Consider the following 22,248-nt stretch of genomic DNA (forward strand, 5'->3'; position numbering starts at 1 on the left):
CTGAAATGTGCACAGAAAAGAAAGGATAAATAACAAAAAACTTCCGTGTAAGTTTAGAACTAGTCACTAATCAGTTCTGTGACAATTTGTGATGTTTGGTTAACCAGGGAAAAGAAAAAACTGATGGCCTTGAAGCTGTATAAGATGAACCTGTCAAACTTTGATGCGGTAAAACTCTCACTGAAGGGATTCTACAGATATCGTGGTATTATGTCAGAATAAGTTCACTTAAGGTCCCTTAACTTGTCACCGAATCTGAAATTCATCCCTGAACCGCAATACCAGATATAACACTTCCCTCAACTCTCAAAACCAGTGCAAATAAGGTCCCAAGGCAGTTTTCCAGGTGATGTCGTCGGCACTCCGTGATGACTAAGTCGTTCAGGCTATCCGGGCGGGCCGAGCAGTGGTTCTAGGAGAGCGTCCCCTCCCCATCGCCGCCGCTGTTCGCCGATGGCCTCGACCCCATGTTCGTCACCACATACGTCGTGCACCTAGACAGCCGCACCGTCTTCATGCTGGAGGCAGGAGCGGCGTGCGACGAGGAGAGGGGCGGATGCCGCCGGCAGTAGGCCCGTGGGGGTGGGAGTAGAGGAGGCCGTGCCATCCTTATCTCCGCCGACGAGAGGAGGAAGGAGAGGGGAGAGAGATGAAGACGGGAGATGGGGAGAGGAAGGGGTTGAGAATGACAGCTGGGGCCCACGTGGGCCCCACCATCAATTATTATTATTATTATCGAATTGCCACATAAGCGCCACGTCAGTTAAAGGCCAAGCCAAATTAGCCAGTAGGTGCCACGTCAGCTAAAACCGCCATCTAAATCACCATAGGACCTATATTGCACTGGTTTGATAATTGAGGGACCCATTGTATCTTGTTTTTTAGTTAAAGGATGAAAATCGGATTCGTTGACAAGTTAAGGGACCTTATATGAACTTATTCCTATTGTGTCTGAACCTGAACAGATGGCCCATTGTGAAACCAACACATTGGGTCTAAAGGCCAACATGGAGCCCATAAGCAGCCATCAAGCAGGGCCCATAAGCCCATGACACTGCTCACTTTGAGCCCATATCAGGCCCATTTCTATCATATCTTTCTGACTGTCTTCAGAGTTCAGAATTCCTCAAGCTGCAGCAACAAATGGGCGCGCTACCAGGTTCCAACCAGTCAAAATAACCCTTTTTTTTCTCTGCAAACTTCAGAATTAGTATAAGCATGCAGTGTGCCGGTCTTCTCTATCTATATTAATATAAAAGATGGTATCACCACCACCATCCAACTACCATGCGGAACCCATGAACTGAGGTGCTTGTCTTGTTTCTTACTTTCCACATGCCATAGATCCCGTCGAAAGAAAAACATGATAATAGAATATTATGAACATTTTTATCTTTATGGAATGACAATAAAATTAGCATAAATGTATTAGACAATTGGGAAAAAGAACCGTTGCAACTCACGAGTATTATGCTAGAATAATTATAAGGGAAATTCAGACTGATATTTTCCAGGGAGGGTTTCATTTGAGCAAGCGTTCTTGGTAAGTTATACAGAGAACTAATTCCAGCAATGCAAATTTCAGAACAAAGTTTGTTTGAATACTGCACACATTATTGGACAAAAAAAATGCAAAGTCAGGTTGACCATTTGAAATTCGCACAATTTTTTTTTGTGAGGAATCTTGTACTAGTACAAATTATTGGGATGCAAACTGCAAAGTCAGGTTGTCCCTTTGAATAGTGTACACATCAATCCCTTTCAAAATAAATAAATTTTTTATATATTAATCTGAATGGAGGTTATGTCTAGACTCGTGTATAAACCTTAATTTATTTTGAAACATAGGGAGTACACATACTGGATAATTCTGAGAGCACCAACATACACGAATTTGTGCCTGTAACGTCTCTCTGCAGCGGCAAACAGCAAACTACTCTACTCAATTCTGGTCAAAGATTCTGAGTCTTTGATCTGCCAACCTCTCCAACCACACACATAAATACTCTATGATTAAATTAGGCTTTGTGTCACTGTTAACAAGATATCTGGTCGTCTGACCCAACTTGCTAATCAGGTTGATTTTGTCTGTTTTTTCAAGTCTTAGCCACAGTCAGATGGAGAGTTGTCATCGTGCCATCGGTTGATTATTTCATTGGTCTCTTCTGTGTTGTTGGAGGAACGTGATGAAAAGAAAAGAAACCCCAAATTAATATTATGTTTGACCAACACGGTCCCCATATTTAAATTTTAGACGATCCATTCGAATTTGATAATGTTTTAAGCGATGTTGTGTAGAAGGCGACGACCGAATCGGGTGTCACGTAATTTTCATCCTAATTAATTTAGATTCATTTGAATCGAACAGATAGACTAATGACAAAGCTCTCATTATTGTTGCCCCTCCCTCCAAAGTTTGTAAAATATGTGTAAATATATGATAGAGTTAGAGTTAAATTCTGTCCTAAGCTCTCTTAAATAGGGAGGCAGACCTGTTGTAACTGCGTGACAACTAACATAGGTGAGCGGGAACGGCTACCGGTGACATTCGACCGAAGATTGTTGTATAGCTCTGATACCACTTGTTGTAAAACGAGCTCCGAAATTGACAATGGTAGCTAAATGCGGAATAGCTGATTTAAAATCCCGAGCAACAACAGGTCAAATTCGTTGATGGATTCAATGAGTTGTTTGGCAGTACAAGGTATATCTAGGATATGCGGGTTGGCATGATGGGATATAAGGAAATTTGCGTCACTGAAGAGGAAGAGCAAACATTATTATGGTAATTTTTTCAGGTGATTCGAGGCGATGGTGATTTTCTAATATTATCATGGATTCGGTCTAAAGAAGCTGGAAGCACGGATGTTGAATTTGTTAGCTCGGTTCATAAGACGAAAGGAAGAAAATGTTCTCTTTGTGTCCGGTGAGTTTAATTTATTTATTTGGTGATGACATTAGTTATTTGGCTATGGATTAGGTCAAGTTAAATTAAAAATGGAAGATAAAGGTTAACATGATATTCAATAGTCTGGGATGTACCAGCTAGGAAGGAATCAATTTTGCTTTGTAAGATGTTTGCGATGATAGAAGAGAAGGTAGAGCACTTTGCAGGTAGAGTCGAGAGAAAAAGGTCATGGGGATAGTGGAGACTCTTGATTACGGTGAGCATAGTGAAGGCTTGTCGTGAGCAATAGAAAGAAACTAACGCAAGTCCAGATACACGGTGGTTCGTCAAGGAACAAATCATGTTGCCATGGCATATTCGTCAAGATGAAGATTGTTAGAATTTATGTTGAACATGTATACAAAGTCGGCTGCAGTTTAGATATTGGAGTTGTAATAGGCGTAGGAGAGAGTTGGAGTTATACTTTGTCTTAAGCACTCTCTTAAATAGAGAGACAGACATGTTGTAATCGTATGACGACTTAGCATAAGTGAGAGAAAATGGCTGCCGACAACATCCAACTAAGGGTCGTTATAACTATGATGCGCTGTAATTATGTTGGATCAGGAGAAGTATTCATAATAAGTGCTCCAAAGATGTAAATTATGACTGAACTCCATTATTAAATATCATGTCTCGATGTTGTCGTTAGTTTTGTATATGCTATGATGTTCTTCTGAGTTTAGCCACCGATGTAAGTTGTGAAGCTGGTTTTATAACATATACAACTCGTCTACTCCTTTGGATTACTATATACTTGTCGCTGTTAACCAGCCTTGACTGTTAACCAGCCTTGATTTAATTATAATCACTATAAACTTTTAAATTATCGAATTTTTGTTGAGCAAAAGTTGTATGGTTATATTTAACATATATATGTACAACCTACTTCAACGATATTCATACTTTGCAAGCACTTACAAACTTATGAAAAATAAGAACAGTCAAAGTGAACATATATAATAGTCTCTGATGACAAATACTCCCTCCGTTTCACAATGTAAGTCATTTTAGCATTTTCCACATTTATATTGATGTTAATGGATCTAGACATATATATATATATATATATATATATATATATATATATATATATATATATATATATATATATATATATATATATATATATATATATATATATATATATATATATATATATATATATATATATATATATATATATATATATATATATATATATATATATATATATATATATTCATTAACATTTATATGAATGTGAGAAATGTTAGAATGATTTATATTGTAAAACGGAGGAAGTATTTAAGAACGAGGGAACTAATATAGCACAGGAGATCAAGACGAACTCCGCATCTTGCACCACAAAGAAGGGAATAACAATGCAATTAATCATACAAATCTTTGTTGCTTTCATCGTCACACACATGCTGACATGCCATCGGCCTTGCACTACGACAGATGAGCTGAGAGGTTGTTTGATTGGCATATTCATATTGCTAAAGCTGATCATACTTCTATTAGCTACCATGCCTAACATTAAGTGGTCAACAAAATTAAAACCACATGAAGGAGCAAGCTTGTCACGCTTTTGTATGCCAACAGGATGGATCTACAGTGTAAATACCGTGTCAGTTGACATTGATGACTTTGATAAAATCTACGGTTAAATTGTTTGTCTATATATTATAACACTACGATCTAAGTATAACTAGGTGAAACCCCGCGCATTGCTGCGAAAATTCAGTATGATAACAATAAAAAGAAAACGTGTAAGATAGCTAGATAATATCAGATTAAGTAAATTAATGTGGTTTATGATAATTTAAATTTAAATAGTATGTAGAATAGTGATTCAAACACAAAAAGTAAGGTGGTATGACTTTATGGAAGAAGAAAAGTAGGGAGATAGTTTGGACCGTAGATTAATCATCTAAAGGCTAAAAACAATTAATGTGATATGACTTAATTAGAGGGAAAAAAAGGAGAAATATAATTTGGACCATAAATTAATCATTTAAGCACTAACTAAGTGAGGATGAACTATATAAGTATATAGGATATCATAAAACATAATAAAGATATACATTGAAACATTATGTGAATTATGTTGGATGATAATTTAACATGTTTGTATTTGAAAAGCTCTTGAATTATAAAAACTATAAAGATATAGCATGTTTGCATAATGTTTAAATGTGATGATTGTTAGTGGATGATGATGTGGCATCTTGTTAGTGAATGATAATGTGGCATCTTTGCATGTTAAGCTTAAGGAGTTAGTGGGGGATAACTTTATAGTAAGATAGGATTAGCATATTATGATATCGATAGGCACGTTATGACACCAACGAACCAATTTTTTTTTTATCCGCCACTGTGCAAATAACAAACACCTAATTTGCATAAAACCTGTTTAACTTAAGTTATGACATGGTTAGGTAAATTGCAAAAAGTGAACCACACAATTTCAAGCTTGCTGAATGATGAGTGCATGCATACACATAGCATGTATGCGAATGACACGTGGGCCACCCTTCGCCAGGAAAACCACCCAATCACAGAGCAACACGTACCCCTGCTGATTCCTAGTACCTGCATAACCTCTGTAGAGAGAGAGAGAGAGAGAGAGAGAGAGGACAAAAGATGAGAAGGCAAGTCATAAAAAGCAACGACGAGCTCCTGCTATACTTCTCAGCTGCCTCTGCCTTGTGCTGTGTGCATCGTGCAGCTAAGCACAAGAAGCAAACAAGCAGCTAGCACAAAGTGTGATTGATCTTTTGCAGTTTGCTACGCTACGTAACGTACCGAGTAGATCAAGGAGAAAGAAAGAAAGAAAAGCTTCTTTAATTTGGTCGTGGATCCCAGTAAAGTTCAGTAGATCGAGAGGTCTGGATAAGGATGTCGGAAAAGATAAGAGATGAACTACTCCTATATACAACTACCAAGTGTCACTGGTTAATTGTATACTCCCTCCGTCTTGAAATATAGCTATTTTTAGCACAGTGTTTTGTCCCAAAATAAAACTATTTCTTCACATACCTTATCCTCTCAACCAATCACAATCACAACCAAGCTGGCAGTAGATTGCATTGCATTGGCTGCAATCTCCAGGTCAGCCAGAGCATGCATATCTCTCTCAAGATTGAATAGCCAGCAATTAGTCCACGCTCTAATTTGCATAAATCACTACTATAAAAGTGATTTTTCTATACGAGACCCCTTAATTCTTACAAACGGACTATAACTAGTGGCATCTGCAAAAATCGAGGGTCATTTTTGCATGCGGCCCGCGCATAGAAAAATCGATTTTCCCATACGGGCCTCTTTAAGACGGCCCATGCGGCTCACTTAAGCGCCCGTATGAAAAAATCGATTTTTCCATACAGGCCACTTAAGGAGGTGTATGCAAAAATAAAATTTGAAAAATTTGAAACTAGTGTATCTCACTCATATGAACTACAAATTAGATGATTCTTTTTTCTAAATGTTTCTAAAATCATGCTCTATCATTGTGTTCTTACTGCTATTATTTTGGCCATTTTTTTCTTGTGACTTTATTTTATCAATTAAAATTTTGAATTTCAAAACTTCAAATAATATTTTGAAGCAGTAATTGATTTCAGCTGAAAAAGTTATCAACAACAAAGTTGTATAACTCATCAAGATATATAACTTTTATTTTGGTCATTTCTTCGTCCGACAAAGATATTTGTAAGATTGTTCGCAAAATGTACATCTCTCTTATAGTTTTATAAACTATATAAGAGATATGTACATTTTGTGAACAATCTTACAAATAACTTTGTCGGATGAAAAAATAACCAAAATAAAAGTTATAGATCTTGATGATTTATACAACTTTGTTATTGATGAATTTTTTAGTTGAAATCAATTATTATTTGAAAATGCTGTTTGAAGTTGTTATAATTTGAAATTCAAATTCAAACTGTTCAAACAAAGTCATATAGAAAAATGACCAAAACAAAAGTTATAGATCTTGATAAGTTATACAACTTTGTTGTTCACAACTTTTCCATTTCAAATCATTTATTGCTTCAAACTATTATTTGAATTTCTTATATTTTAAAATTCAAATTTTATATAGCTCAATCAAACTTGGATGGAGAAATGATCAAAAGAAAATTGGTAGACCTCAATGATCTCTACAACTTTGTTTTTGACAACTTTTCACATGAGTTCATTTATTACCACAAAATTAGATTTAATGTTCATTTTTATCTAAAAAGTCTGATTTGCCTCCTCTCCCTCTCTACCACTTCAAAATTTCAGCAACCTTATCTCCAACCTTATCTTCTCTCCACCATTATTTCTCCTCAACCCCCCCTCTCTCTCTCTCTCACACACACACACAGCAAGGTCGCGGCGGGCGTCGGCGACACCGAGGAGGCACGCGGTGGCGGTGGCCGAGGGCGGCGCGGCGTGAGGCGGGCGGTGGGGGCGACGAATCTGGCACCGTGCGGCGGCAGGCTAGGGTTTGGGATATTTTAGATTTTTATTTTTTTTGTTTGCTGAATTTATTTTCACATGCGGCCGGTATAAGCAACCGCATGCGAAAATAGGATTTTCGCATGCGGTTGGGCCGGCCGCATGCGAAAAGGGTGATTTTTGCAGACCCTTCTCCCCCATGCGGTTGCCCCAACCGCATACAAAGATGCCTTTTGCCCGTATGCAAAAAGCCTTTCTGTACTAGTGTATTTAGAACCAGATGGAGCTAGCACAAGGTAGTAAGGGTGTGTTTAGTTCACGCTAAAATTAAAAGTTTGATTGAAATTAGAACGATGTGACGGAAAAGTTGAAAGTTTGGCCGAGTTTAGGCCCTGTTTAGTTCCAAAGTTTTTTTTTCCAAACTTCCTACTTTCCATCACATCAAACCTTTCATACACACAACTTTTCAGTCACATCGTCTCCTATTTCAATCAAATTCTAAACTTTGGGCCGAACTAAACACAACCTTAGTTCCAAACTTTTTATTCAAACTTCCAACTTTTTTTATCACATCAAAACTTTTATACACACATAAACTTCCAACTTTTCCGTCACATCGTTCTAATTTCAACCAAACTTTCAATTCTGGTGTGAACTAAACGTACCCTTTATGTGTGTAAGAATGTTTTGATGTGATGGAAAAGTTAAAAGTTTGAAGAAAAATTTAGTATCTACACCAGGCCTACCTAAATAGTGGCCATCATTCAGTACATCGCCGTCTACACGTCTAGTTGCATTGTGATCAAGTCAACTAACTCTGTCCCATATTACTTGTCTTATATGATACTAACTCTGTCCCATATTACTTGTCTTTTTGAGTTTTTTTTATCAATGTTTGATCATTCGTCTCATTCAAAAAATTTTGGAATTATTATTTATTTTGTTTGTCATTTGCTTTATTATCAAAAGTACTTTACATATGACTTATCTTTTTTTATATTTGTACTAATTTTTCAAATAAAATGAATGGTCAAACATTACAAATAAAAAGTCGAAAAGGTCATCTATTATGAGACGGAGGGAGTACAAGAGCTTCTACGAAAGCAGTAAGCTAGGTATTATTATAGGCTAATAGCTGTGGATAACCCTTACGGCGGCGTGCAAAGTAAGGTGGTCAGGTCAAGCTTCTCGCCTGGTCAGGTCTCCATGCATGCATGCCTGACGTACAAAATACACCATGTGTACTATCCTAGTCATGTCTATGTCGTATTTATACGTATGTGTTCATTTCAGTATATATATCCAAAACTAGCTAGCTAGTTGTGTGTATATATATCGATCAGCTTCCAACAAAGGCCTACATGATGATACGATGCCTCTTCCGGTCATAAATTCAAGTATGTTTACAGCAAGATTTAATCATATACTCCCTCCGTCCCTAAATATTTAACGCCATTGACTTTTTAAAATATGTTTGACCGTTCATCTTATTAAAAAATTTAAGTAATTATTAATTCTTTTCCTATCATTTGATTCATTATTAAATATACTTTTATGTATATATAGTTTTACATATTTCACAAAAGTTCTTGAATAAGACGAACGGTCAAACATATTTAAAAAAGTCAACGGCGTCAAATATTTAGGGAATGAGGGAGTACACTTTTGATATTTTGATCCGGCATTAACTTCTTAAATGCTTGCGCATATATTTTCTTTAAAAGTGTTATCATAGCATCATAAATTTAATATATAGAATTTTTAACTTATATCAAATATATAATGTTGATGGTTAAACTTTTAAAAGTTTAACTAATTAAGTCTTGTCTTAAACATCGAATATTTGTGATTAGAGGGAGCACATATTTGGGAGCAAATGTGTCTACTCCAAGTAATGTTTTTACAAAAGAAAATTAGCAAGATAGCTGCCTATGCGATCAAAATGAGAATACAAACTCCACATTAATTGTCTATGTCTATCTATAAGATAATTTTACCATCCTTAAAAAGATAAAAGATACCTAGAGGTTTCATATTTTTTTAGTGTAAAATTTAGTACCTCTAGGTACTAAGTACCTTAAGTTACTTAAAAAGTTTGGTGTAAAATTTAGATATCTGATAGTATTTTTTAAGGACTATAAAATTCCTCCTATCTATATATAAACTTACACACATGTCCACAGTTGTTCGATGATGTAAACTTGCATGTATCCTAAATAAGCCCTGTGTTTTTTATCTCTATTAAGCTAAATTAAGCCACACAATACAATTAAATTATCTCTCTGCTAAACTGACAATCAAGTTGGTTGTTCAGTACCTAGCTTGTCGCTTAGGAGACCGATTGATCTGAATATATCGAACAAATTAAGCTACAGTCAGTCAGTCGACAGGTTCTTGTCGTTCCAAGTCATGATCGATCAGTTGCTAGCTTTTGGCGAGTCTGAAAGAAATAAATCCTGGTCTTCTGGTTGTACTACAAACTTTGACACTGCAAACTCTGATGCGTACAGCTAACTAATGCTATCTATATAGAGAGCTAATTTAGTCTATTTACTCCGATTAATGCTAATATGCCGTGTCAACAAAACAAGAGATACTACCTCCCATTCAAAACAAGCCCGTACTTATATAAAGCTTTCAGGTGCAATAATGTCGATTAGTTCAATATCTTACGAAATTTCAGCGATTCAGAGTGGTTGATGTCTCGCCGGTCAAGATGCTTTTGCGTACATAATATGCTGATCTAGATCAGTTACGTTAGTCAATTTGGCATCAGCTTTGAAAAGAAATTAAACATGTAGTTTCATGACTTGAGTAAGCTAGCATTCATTTATTTATTATTATACTATAGTTATGTAAGGAGAAGCCACAAAATTTAATGTGCAAGTCATTGCAACCACAGAGTCGTCCAAAAACCATCAGATGTTGGTCACAGTAAATAACTTGTGGTACCAATATTGGGTGCTTTTGATTCAAAGGATTAGAATTGACAAACCATGGCAATTGGCAAACAAATACCACTAAGGTGATTTTCATGAACACTCTTTCTAGATATATACGGTTTTGGTTCTGTTGTAGCAGGAGGTATACTCCAATGACCACTTTGCAGGAGATCTAGATATGTGCAAATTGAAATTTGTCATTTCTTTAACTTTTTAGGAATCTGTTGTTTTATTTATCTCTCAGCTCCATTATTGCGAAACATGATTTTTTTTTACGAACGTGCAAAAAAAATTACATGTCAATATATTAGAAGAAGAAAGCAAAGTTTAGTTACACAATGCAAAAGGTTATGAGGACGTAGCCAGGGGACAAGGAAAAAAAACCCAAAAAAGTGCAAACAAAAAGGTTAGCTATTGAGAAGGAAAAAACTTCTATTGCGAGGGAGGGTGAGGTTGGGGAAACCTCAATGCCAGCAGTGCTAGCAGCAGATAATCGCAGACGGTCTTTTTGGAGGATGGACTCAAGAACTACTAACCGAAGAGCATGGAACATGTATAATAATGTACCTTTGATCCAACGGCCGGTTTATCCATTATCTGAAAAATACCGCTAAAAGAGGCCAATACGAACAGGTAACCTGATAACGGTGCTCCATAAATCAACTAGCTTTTGAGTCATAGAAAGCCACTAGAAATAGTGGCGCGCTACGCTGCGCCGGTCGATAATGTCATTGAACAATTAATATATAATTGCTCTAAGGTCCAAGAGAACTACAAACTAAACATTGAATTAAGCATAACAGCCACAACACGTCACAGAGGCTTACTAATTACCATCAACCTGTATACAAAACAAAAGGTTGTAAATTTGTTTTATTAGTTACGAAATAATTTCAGCACATTTTACACTGGTACACTCCAGCAATGAAATGCACTCACCCAACATCTAAACTACTCTTCCCCACTGATGGAAAGTATATTAGATATACTTTGTGTTGCATATATTACTGCTGAAAACTCCCTCCCAAGTAGTCCTACAACAGTAAAAGAAAGAAGATTAGTCTATGCTTGCTGATGACAATGGTTTGAAGGTTGACAAATTAAGCAATGAATTTTACAATCCCATAGGAAAGTATACTACAGTTATCCTACATTCAGTCAAAATTACAACACCTTTTGGGAGCTCTGTTATCTCTCTGTCATATCAAGTTATCAATAGTAGGGTGAAAGGAACAACCACGCAGTTGCGATGCCAAAATAACTTTTCTTGCTCAAATTTTGAGGTGCTAGTGCTAGTAAAAGTGTTTTCCGCATTTAAGAGAAGAAAATGGATAGGCATATGGTTGGATTGGAAAACTTTAGCTATGGGGTAATTTACTCTACATATTTGAGAAAACTAATTAAGTAACAAATTTTTATTTCGATGCTGAATTTGAAAAATAGAACATATCAGTCGGCTAGTTCGTACAATTGCTTCCATGTAGGAAAATACAATATGTCAAACAATAGTGAAGTATTATCAAAACAGCTTTAAGTTCAGTTAACCAATAAATTTGAAAGTAGCAACAGTACCAAAACACATATGTCCTGACAGTATAAGTTGGCGATCTGCCTTAGTATGGATTTGTGCCCTCACACGTGCTCTTTGCAAACACCTAGAACATTGTCCCTCTTTAAAAAGCACATTATGCATATCCTCCTTGCAGCCAAGTTTAGAAAATAAATTGCTGATTCAATATTAAGATGCAAAATTGGGATCAGGGGATATTCATAGATTGATCCAGATTTTTATTTAATGATGGATAAAGATGGTACCAGTCAGTAGCTGCATGATGTAGGAGACGGTGATGGCCCCAGCAGCTGAGTTGATGAACTCGGCAGACTGTTTGTCGAAGTAATGAATGACGACTTGAACTATGTAACTGAACAAAATGGTATTCATGCAAATGGGGAATGATGGAGTGAGGGTGAAGTAGAAGAAACGGGGTTGGAAGGGAAGAGTGGGCATAGGTGTTCACCTTGAAAGGAGAGACGGTAGATCAGCTTGTCTAAACAACAGCAACGCCTGATGATGGAGACGGATACGCCTTGGATGGTTCAGGAGTTGGGATCCGGAAGGCTCAAATGATTCACATGAGATGGGGAAACACCACATCTCAAGCTCAAGCTCGCAGACCGTCGAGATGATGCTATGTACTCCCTCCGTTTCACATCTATCTAGATTCATTAACATTAATATGAATGTGGGAAATGCTAGAATGACTTACATTGTGAAACGGAGGAAGTATTGATGATGCCCCTATGGCAATCGATGTGGGACGAACTGCCATCGATGGGCCGACGACGATGGAGGAAAAAACCTGCGAGGGCGCGAGAAGAGTGGGAAGAAGAGAAGGGGAGGGAAAGAAAGGGGCACGCACGCCATGCCCTCACTCCGTTGCGCGAGGCGGAGAGCCGGCAGCGTGCGCCGATGCGTCGCTGTCTGCCCACGAGAGGGCTACGGCAGCGTGGCGGCGGATGAGGCCATATGCGAGCGGGCCGCGAGCGCTGCTAGGGTTTTGGCTGTGTGGGGATATGTTGGGAAGATCTTGACCGTCTGTTGTCCTCTCGTCGATCTGATGGTGGTGGAAGAGCCGGCACCGTAGGCCAGGTGGACGACTGGATCGATCCCAATGCGGCATCGAACAGCGCCATGGTAGGTGAAACTCGGACGTGATTAACCGGAAGAACGGGGTTCGAACGCGATTAACCGGAACAACCGGGTGTTTTTTTGGAAAAAAACCGATGACGTGGCGCCCTAATTTTCCAGCACTCCCACGACGTTTAGAGAGATTAATATGTGTTAGGCTCTGTTTGGATATTTTGGCTTATTGATAAATTATTTTCTTAACGTTGCAAATGATAATATCGTTGTGTTCTAAAACTCTGGAATAATTAGTACATGAACGATAGTCATATAAAATTATATGATATATAATGATATAATCCTTTTTTATTTTTAAATTGTGTTGGCACACATCAAAACCTCTTAGATTTTAGCAATGACCTCCATGAAAGCTATCACACTCTGGATGTGTTTAGTTCACGCTAAAATTGAAAGTTTAGTTAAAATTGGAACGATGTGACAGAAAAGTTGAAAGTTTATGTGTGTAGAAAAATTTTGATGTGATGTAAAAGTTAAAAGTTTGAAGAAAAAGTTTGAAACTAAAGACCTCTGTACGTAGCATATCTAGCAAGAAAGAGTATGTTGGTGCTAGCAGTCAATGCTAGAGCTAGCAAGGCCCAATTATCGTTTGAAACACACACGAATAATCTTGACCCAATGAACACGCTGCGTTAATGATCCACACGGAACGATCGCAATCGGGGTTTAAAGGGACGCAATGTATATAGTACGTTTGACTAGAAAAAATATGCTACTCCCTCAGTTTCATAATATAAGGGGAGTTTTTGTTTACATTGTTTGACCATTCGTTTTATTAAAAAAAATTAAAATTATTATTTATTTTTTTGACTTATTTTATTATCCAAAGTATTTTAAGCACAATTTTTTGTTTTTTATATTTGCACAAATTTTTTTGAATAAGACAAGTTATCAAACAGTATAAATAAAAATTCAAAATTCCTCGTATTATGAGATGGAGGGAGTACTACTCCTGTACGTTCACGAGAGGTTAACACACATGCTCCCTCGAATCGAAGCTAGTAATAACCCAGCAGAGAAAGTGATTGTGATTGACGGCGATGCTTGATTTCTGCTGACCTTGTAGCTGATCGATCAGCCTCTAAATTTGACCGGCCGCCGGCGTGCACACGGTGATGTGCCTGTCGCCGGCGGCGTCTGATATGCGTTTGTTTTCCTGTGTCTGTCTGTGGCCGAGTTTAGTTTTAATTTTTTTTAAACTTTTAACTTTTTTATCATATCAAAACTTTTCTATACACATAAACTTTCAATTTTTCTATTATATCATTTTAATTTCAACCAAACTTCTAATTTTAGACTGTTGACACGCAAAAACTGAGCTATACCAACACTGGGCAGTTCAACTGCTCACTAATTCCTCTGCATTTATTTTTTTTTTTGGGGGGGGGGGTGTGGGGGGTAGGACGAGTACAGGGCAAATTAAACAGAGTGCATGGGGTCATAAGTCCATAACTTTTTCCTAGCAGATGTCACTACAGTTCACATTGGAGTACAGAGCTCTTCTATCATAATAAAAGAAAATGGAGAAATACGAATGCATTTACACATTAATCGATAGAGTTTTTCTCCAAGAGATTTGAAGGCTTGTCCGGATCGAAGGGTTTACGTGAATTTTTTCTACGACTCATGATTCCTTTGGATTATCTATTGTTCATGAGTTTGGTTTGTAGGAATCACCCAAAAGGAATTTTCAAGGAATATTGTAGCATTCTAATAAAAACACAGGAGTTTCAAAGAATTCCAAACATCCACTCTAACCACTTTTTTTTTCATTATTAGCTGCCACAGGATGGAATCATATATTCTAATCCTCTATTTTCTATTCTTGCGTCTTAATATCCAATCCTAAAAAAAATCCTCTGTTTTCTAATTCTCATTTCTCACGTGCAACCCTATCATGTTTCTACTTTTTTTTCTTTTCTGTTCCTGTGTTTTTTCTAACATGTGTTCTGAATGAGCCCTGAGTGGACAAGTAATTTTCTTTGTTTTCTCTTCACAACTTGTATGAAAGGAAATTTTTCTTTAGGTTTCCTGTACCTTATTCTTACAAATTGAATGACACTTATAAGAATTAATCCTTATAAATCCAAATCATTTGCTTTTCCCTTAGACCGAAGAAGCTCCAAGTTGTGAGTTGCAGAGGAGGATAGCTTAGAAAGAAGGTGGCTTGGGTTATTTGCCAACTGAGTGTACTAAATTATTTCTGTTTTGCCATTTTAACTAGCCAAGTCAGCAATATGGATGAGAAATGATCTTTCTGTTCTCATCTTGCCCTGTTCTTTTCTCCAACAAAAGTTGGATAAACTTTTGGATACTCATAGCACGCTTTTTAAACTACTAAATAGTGCGTTTTGTGCGAAAACTTTCTATGTGAAAGTTGTTCTAAAATATACAATTAATCGATTTTTCAAGTTTATAATAATTAAAACTCAATTAATCACACGTTATTACCACCTCGTTTTGCGTAAAATATTTAATCTTCATATTCAGGAGATTCAAACACCACCACGTTTAGTGCATAATTAATTAAGTATTAGTTAAAATAATTTTTAAAGTAACTTTAATATAATTTTTTTTATAAAAAATGCACCGTTTAGCAGTTTAAAAAGCGTGCCGTGGAAAATGTTTAACACTGTTGTTGACTTTTTTAAATATTTTTGACCGTTCGTCTTATTTAAAAACTTTTATGAAATGTGTAAAACTATATGTATACATAAAAATATATTTAACAATAAATCAAATGATACGAAAAGAATTAATAATTACTTAAATTTTTGAATAAGACGAACGGTCAAACAATTTAAAAAAAGTCAATGACGTCAAATATTTTGGGATGGAGGGAGTATATTGGTACCGGATAGGAGACAACTATATATACGCTGTGAGGGACACATATATGCGGTTTACCTCCATCTCCGGCGGCGTCTCGATCATCGACCACCGGCGGGATGGATGGAATCGACAGAGAGATCGACCCGGTTTTTCAACGGCGAATACGGCCGACGACGACTTGTTCCCATCCATCCATCGGGATACGGCGGACGCGTTGAATTCCGGGGCCGATTGTTTGACCCTCAAACTCGATCGCCCCCACACACACCACATGCACACTCTCGTCTTAGGTAGTGTTTGAATCCAGGGACTTACTATCTTCGTCCTAAAATAAGTGTAGCCGTGAATATCCGTGCCCAACATTTGACCGTCCGTCTTATTTGAAAAATTTATGAAAAATTTAAAAATATTTAGTCACACATGAAGTACTATTCATGTTTTATCATCTAATAGCAATAAAAATACTAATCATAAAAAATTTTCAAGTAAGACGAACGATCAAACGTTGAACGTGAATAGTGTAAAACTGCACTTATTTTGAGACGGAGGGAGTAACTTTAGTATATGTATTTAGACACTAATTTAGAATATTAAATATAAATTGCTTACAAAACTAATTACATAAATGAAAGCTAATTTGCGAGATAATTTTTTTAAGCCTAATTAATCCATAAATAGAGAATGTTTACTGTAGTATCACATAGGCTAATCATAAATTAATTAGACTCAATAGATTCATCTCACGAATTAGTCTAAGATTATGGATGGGTTTTATTAATAGTTTACGTTTAATATTTATAATTAGTGTCAAATATCCGATGCGATAGGGACTTAAAAATAAATTTTAGTCCTATCTAAACAGGATCTTAGTTCTTTCAGCTTAATTAATTACTGGTTTGGACTTTCTCTGCGAGCTTGATTAATTAGTGTGTCCGTGGACATCGATCATATGTGAGTTAAAATTAACTTGGTCGTCGTACTTTGGATCAAAGATGATCGGGGATAATTACGGTCCAATCAACGCGTGTTTCTTTCGTTTATTTAACGTTGGGTTACGTACCATGGAGGAGATCACGTCAGTAAATTGATATACTACTTATCATGCATGGTCTGGATGTGGTTAATTATTCAAACCACTTTTAACTTATCCTCTTGATGAAACTCTAGGTAGCTAGCACTAGCTACGATGCTTAATTAATCCCATCCTCTCTCACTAGCTTGGCGAACATTTGAGATAAAGGAGGGTGAGATGTGGACACATGCACGCAACAAAATACTTACGGCATCCGTCTCAAAATAAATACAATTATACATTTAAATTTTAGAGTAAATTACATCGTCGGTACACAAACTTATCAGGTGGGTGCAATCTAGTGCACAAACTTATAAAATACTCGTTTTGGTGCACAAACTTGTGTGGTGCGTGCAGGGGAAGTCAAAAAGACACTATATGACTAATCCTATTGATTTAGGGGCTGATTAGGATGCTATGTAAACACACACACACACACACACATATATATATATATATATATATATATATATATATATATATATATATATATATATATATATATATATATATATATATATATATATATATATATATATATATATATATATATATATATATATATATATATATATATATATATATATATATATATATATATATATATATATATATATATATATATATATATATATATATATATATATGAGAAGGTTACCACTAGACATACACATATTCAATAAAATATAGAATATAATTTAGTGATAGTAGAAAAACATTAAAAATATCAAGCACTGATATAAGGGTTAGAAACATATAAAATTCATCATCTCAATGATGAAGGATAAAGTAGAGACTAAATTTATAAATATTGCATGTCTTATGCATACTCGCTACAGGTATACACGTCGCATCCTAATCAACATCAACTTCATAAAATTGACATTGCCAAGTTATTTTGATCCTCGTTCGCACGAACTAGACAAGTTCATGTACTGAAACAAGCATTTTTTACAAGTTTATATACTAAATTACACCCACCTAACAAGCTTGTATACTATCAATGCAATTTTATCTCATCAATAACATCTGAGTCCTCATATTACTCTCAATCAACCTTATAACTTCCTACCATCCTCATTTAATATGGGACACCTAAGCTGTAACTATTTTTCTCTCCCACTCCTAAAATTGCACTTATATTGCAATTTTTTTTACTAACAGTTTTTTTTAAAAAGTTAATAAGCTTAGTACTAGCTAGCTTACACAGAGTTAAGCTTTACTATATCATGAACTACATATCTATATACCATATATATGCCCCTACAAAGAGACCATAGAAAAGTAAACAAAATCGATCAAAAACCGATGGCCGGCCGGCAAGCACGTCAGGGTATATTAGGACCATGCATGCTTCGTACGTACGTATAGTACATGCCTACATGGTAGTAATATATATGCACGATCCACTGGTGGAGAAACCATTTATACTTCCAGTTGGTAACTTCTTTTAGTCCCGGTTTTTCAACCCGGACTACGAATCCGGGACTAAAGACCGGTTGAAATAACCGGGACTAAAGATCTATCTTTAGTCCCGGTTGGTGCCGGGACTAAAGGTCTCTTTTTTTTCATTATTTTTTAGCTAGAGTTTAATCCCTATATTTTCTCCCAAATCAAGTGGGATACATATCCCCAAATCAAACCTCAAATCAAAATAACATCCCAAAACATTCACATCACAAATCTTAAGTTACTTATACACACAAATCAAATACATCACAAATCTTAAAAAAATTACACACAAACCAAATACATCACAGATTATACATCTCAGATCATGCAACAAATCACAAAATTATACATCTTAGTGAATCACAAATTGTAAAAAAAAAAAGATGCCGGCAGCGGCTGCCGCCTGCCGCTGCTCGCCACTGGGCCCGTGCGCGGCCCAGCCAGCCGCCTGCTGCGTGGGAAGGGAGGAGGGGGAGGAGGAGGAGGAGGGAGATCGATCTGAGAGGGAAGAGGGGAGGAGGAGAGGGAGATCGATCTGAGCGGATGGGAAGGGAGGACGGGGGGAGGAGAGGGCTGGGGATGGGAGGAGGCGGAGGGGGAGGAGGAGAGGGAGATCGATCTGAGAAGATAAGTGCGAGGCGGTTGTGGAGGAGAGGATAGGGAAGAAGGATTATATATTAAGCGTTGAATTTTAGTCCCGGTTGGTGTTATCAACCGGGACTAAAGATCTAGAAGTTGATAACACCAACCGGGAGTAAAGTTAGGATCTTAACCAATCGGGACTAAAGATCCCGGAGGACCTGACAAGGCCTGACAGATTTAGAACCAACCGGGACTCAAGATCAAATATGCCCACTGTAGCCACCAACCTCATCTTTAGTCCCGGTTTTTAGTGGAACCGGGACTATTGTGGATTTCGGCCAACTGACCAAAGATGGTTTCTCCACCAGTGATCCATCGATATATACAAATTTTCGGCTACCGATCGAGACGGAACAAATTAAGAGTATAAATCCCATAACAGCTATTTGAATTACTTCTTTCATTTTAAAATATAGCAACGGCCCAGTGACAGAGAAAAAAATATGAATTTCTCTAATTTCCACCTGATTGTATTGATCTCTAAATCCTACTATATATTGTTCTTAATTACAATCTAGGGAGAGAGTATAGTGTTTTGAGAGAAGGGGCCTTAATTATATCCAGTTTGGCTAGCTGGTTACATTGGCTCATGGAATCTTGTGTGTATGGCATATATTTTTCATGTTTGGCAGTGATCATTCACACTCCAATATAGGTTCACCTGGACGCCACAAGATTTTGTACTACTCTATCACTATTACATACTATAGAAAGGTCCCTATAGATTGCAGATGGACCAAACTAATCATGCCTGAAAAAAATCGACCTTGATTTTTGTACGCAACTCTTTGAGAGGCCTGCATGCAAAAATCTATTTTCACATGAGAACCTCTTAAAAAGCAACAGTATGCAAAAATAAATATATTTTCTAATATAGATCTCTTAAAAGTCTGTCTAGAATTCTGACTTACCTCATCTTTTTTCCAACTCATCATCCTTATCTCCTCTCCTCCTCTCTCACCTCCTCTCATATTAATTCTTCCTCTCCTCCACTCCTCTCTCTCTCTCTCTCAATGGTCGGCGGCGGGTGGCTACAGCGAACTCGAGTAGTAGCGGCTAGTGGCGGCGCCCGGCCACCCTGGGAGACAGCGGTAGTGGCGAGGCTGTCCCCTACCCGGATCCACGCGGATCCATCAGCGGCGGTGAGAGGAGCCCAACGGTGGACTGGATTTTTATTTTTACGTGCGGACGACATATGCATTTGCACGCGTATGCAAGTACGTCACCCGTATGGAAAGATAGATATTTTTGCAGATATTTTCGGACAGACAGACGGCTCAACCGCACAAAAAATAGTTTTTAGCCGTTTGGAAAAATGCTTTTTTAAGTAGTGTGTACTTCAATATATATTTTAATATGGTAGGATATCTAGTCCAATAATAATATATTACAAGAAAAATTATAGTCAAATTTTAATTCAAAAGAACATGACAAAGTCAAACACTGTATACATAAAAATAGGCAAGGAAATATATATTTCCCACCCAATAAAAACCAAACAATCCAATCCATAACAACCGCTGCGTTTTTAGACTTAAGCACGCTCCCTGAAATGCTAGCCTGCTAATTCTTGTAAGGAAGAAAAAAGGCACGCAGATGTTGAAGCTAAGCTATAGCTATAGCCTGTTAATCATAATTAAACTTGAGTTGCTATCCTCCGAAAAAAAATATTAGAGTTGCTGAATGCCTCTAGCATAGTTAAGAATATATAGTGGCCTAAATTAATGGTTGGAGTGTCCAACTTGAACTGTTTGATACCTGAGCCGAAAAACTATAGCTCTTTCCATATTAGGCACATGCTTAGTTAAAGCCTTCGAGTTGTGTGCATTACGTCACATGCAAACAATGCAGGCCAATTAATTGCACGTGAAAATTCGACCGAATGAATCGTGCAACGTTGAAATCCTATTCTCAAGCATACACAAAAGAACTTCAATCTCTACGAACCGACGATACTTTAGTTGATAAGGTTTCTTGGCAGAATTTGTTCATTGGCAGCTCAAGTTCTAGAGTGAGTACAAGTACTCATATTTATGATTATTTATTTTTTTTTAGTAATGAGCGATGTACTAATCAGCTACAAGACACAAGTAATTTTATCAATTTTAAGTTATATCAATTATTTGTATAAGTACATGTAAGCCCCTACTCATGAGCCAAATGATGATCAGTGGTTTGCAGGTCACCTCGGGCTCGGTTCGTTTCACAAACGAGCTACGAAAGAGGCTTGAGCTTAGCTCATTTGGCTTTCAAGCTGAGCTGAGCCGAGTTGGTCAAACGGGCCTAAGCTTTTTATCCACCTATGTTCGTGTGTAACTTTTAGTACTAGTATATTTATGTTACCGCTATTCATTCCACCACAGATCTAATGGTTGAAAATGGTTACACCACATGTCAAGTCACAAGTAGGGAGATAAAACATTTTGGGTAGTAAAATAGGATCCCATCTCGCTCATGACGATTAGTCCTTTTACTTAGTCATATAGCCCATTGCCCCACATGTCCTTGGTTTTGCTCTCGCGGGGATGAGAAGACATTGAATTAGGTTAGGCGGTGAAGAAAATCTATGGAAGGAGACTCCTACCAAGAAATCTCCTTGCTGGTAGTCTCAAGAGGTGAACACGGAGCTTAAAAAAAACATTGCTAAAGGCATTATAAGAGAGATGATGGTTCTTAGAGTTGAAGAATCAAGGAAAGAAACGAGATATAGGAAAAGGCTAACCAATGGAGAAAGATGATATAGAGTTAGCGATAGAGAAGGCTATGAAAGGGAGGCACCGATACACCAGCCACTAGAAACGAACAAGGAAAGGGAAGAGTATTGGAGAAGGTGTTATCACAAAAGTAGAATTGAGATCCCTCTACCTTCTGTCTTTAAACGCACTGTGTTTTAATCACTGACATATGGGTCAGTGATTTATTAGGCTTACACGTCAGTGACAAAATTAAAGTCGCGTGACTTCAAAACTAGAGGAGCTTGATCCTCATAGAGTGATACCTTGGAAATACCCAGAGCTACCTCCTCCAAAAGCAAAACCCCAAAAACATTTTTTTAAAAAAACACGTATACAGCCAAAATACGTTACACGGTGGCCTAGCCAGTATATAAGTTGAATTGAAGCCTTGAAGGTATATAGGCAACTGGTTAGACTTTTTTTTCCCTTTGCCCATAATAAAGCCATCTCTCATAAAGCCATCGACCTCATCTCCTCCTCCTCCTCTCTCT

At 37.0% G+C, this 22,248-nt stretch overlaps 1 long non-coding RNA gene across 4 annotated transcripts; it reads right to left on the bottom strand.

Moving 5' to 3' along the window:
* Nucleotides 1–10,988: 10,988 nt before the first annotated feature.
* Nucleotides 10,989–12,851, bottom strand: LOC9266956 (uncharacterized). 4 transcript variants are annotated; one of them, XR_001545247.3, is made up of 5 exons: nt 12,339–12,851; nt 12,136–12,242; nt 11,893–12,047; nt 11,260–11,354; nt 10,989–11,161 (listed from the first exon to the last, which is right to left on the bottom strand). It is a non-coding gene; the product is annotated as an uncharacterized lncRNA (long non-coding RNA). The 4 variants fall into 4 exon arrangements; XR_003241822.2 differs by lacking the exon at nt 11,893–12,047; XR_001545246.3 differs by lacking the exon at nt 10,989–11,161 and having other exon boundaries at nt 11,167–11,354.
* Between the last annotated feature and the right edge of the window lie 9,397 nt (nt 12,852–22,248).

The sequence above is a fragment of the Oryza sativa genome, chromosome 4 (genome assembly GCF_034140825.1).
Source record: "Oryza sativa Japonica Group chromosome 4, ASM3414082v1".
Taxonomy (NCBI): Eukaryota; Viridiplantae; Streptophyta; class Magnoliopsida; order Poales; family Poaceae; genus Oryza; species Oryza sativa.